We start from the raw sequence: 1,009 nt of genomic DNA, 5'->3' as shown, positions 1-1,009 counted from the left end.
CTCACAGCCCATGTGGGGCTGCCTGTGCCTGCTCAGAACAGCCCCGTGTGGGCTGTGAGCGGCTGCAGCAGGGAGCACTGGAAATGGGATGGGGGAGGGGCCGCTTTTCCCCCATGCTCAGCACCAACTCCTTCCCTGCCCACAGTCCTCCCCTGCCCTTCCCCCACCACTTACCCGAGTTTCCGGTGCCGGTGCAGCCACATGGTCCCAGGCCAGAAGCCCCTGGGGCTTCTGGCTAGGGGGGCTGGGCAGGCCCTGCTGTTGCAGGAGCCGGCCGGGGCTTCCCCTGGTTCCTACTGCCCCTGGCTCCTGTCATTTTTTGACAGGAACCAAGGACAGATAAATATTAATTTTCTAATTTTTTTTAGTGGTGCTGTGGGCTGGTTGCCTGCTCCTGGCTTAAACCTTTTGTAGGTACAGCTTCATATCCTCAAAACACACGTTAACTACTTGCAGACAATATCCCTCCAACCAGGATTAGCCAACAATTAAGTGCTACATGTAAACATGCACACATATCCATTAACCTCTCTAAATTAGAGAAGGTCCAAGTGCAGCTAGGCACTCAGACACCCTTCTTTTAGGAGGGAAGAATACCAATCAGAGCTTCAAAGCAGCTTCTGGCATGGCTTACAAAGCAGGCTGCATAAGCCCCTTCATTACATAGATGCAGATTTGTTTCCTCAGTACATGGTCACAAGAAGCCTAGACAAGTTAACCAGTAACATTCTGCAGCAGTGGCAGCAAGGGGGGTCTCCCCTACAGTCACATAACTTGTTTTCACAAGAGAAACCAAATGAAAGCAAGAAAAGGTCCATTTCATTTCAGTAACTGGAGGGCCTACGTAGAAAGGCCTTAGCCTCTGAAGTGCCAGAACACCTCTGCAAGTCTTGAAAGTTATCTAGACTGAGAACCCTTTTAAGTGGCAGCTTTTCCTTATGTCAATCATTTCCTGCATTTAAATAAACCACTGAAAGGCCTCTTTTCTTCACTCGAGCTATAACAGAAC

The 1,009-nt window shown here is 50.0% G+C and overlaps 1 protein-coding gene across 1 annotated transcript in view; it reads right to left on the bottom strand.

The window, feature by feature from the left end:
- The window catches only part of TM7SF3 (transmembrane 7 superfamily member 3), a 32,167-nt gene that overhangs the window by 30,226 nt on the left and 932 nt on the right, over nt 1-1,009 (bottom strand). The window lies entirely within an intron of this gene.

This window comes from Alligator sinensis, unplaced genomic scaffold, assembly GCF_000455745.1.
Source record: "Alligator sinensis unplaced genomic scaffold, ASM45574v1 scaffold696_2, whole genome shotgun sequence".
NCBI classification, from domain to species: Eukaryota; Metazoa; Chordata; order Crocodylia; family Alligatoridae; genus Alligator; species Alligator sinensis.
Note: the sequence above shows the minus strand (reverse complement) of the source record. Positions and strands in the feature narration are given on the sequence as shown.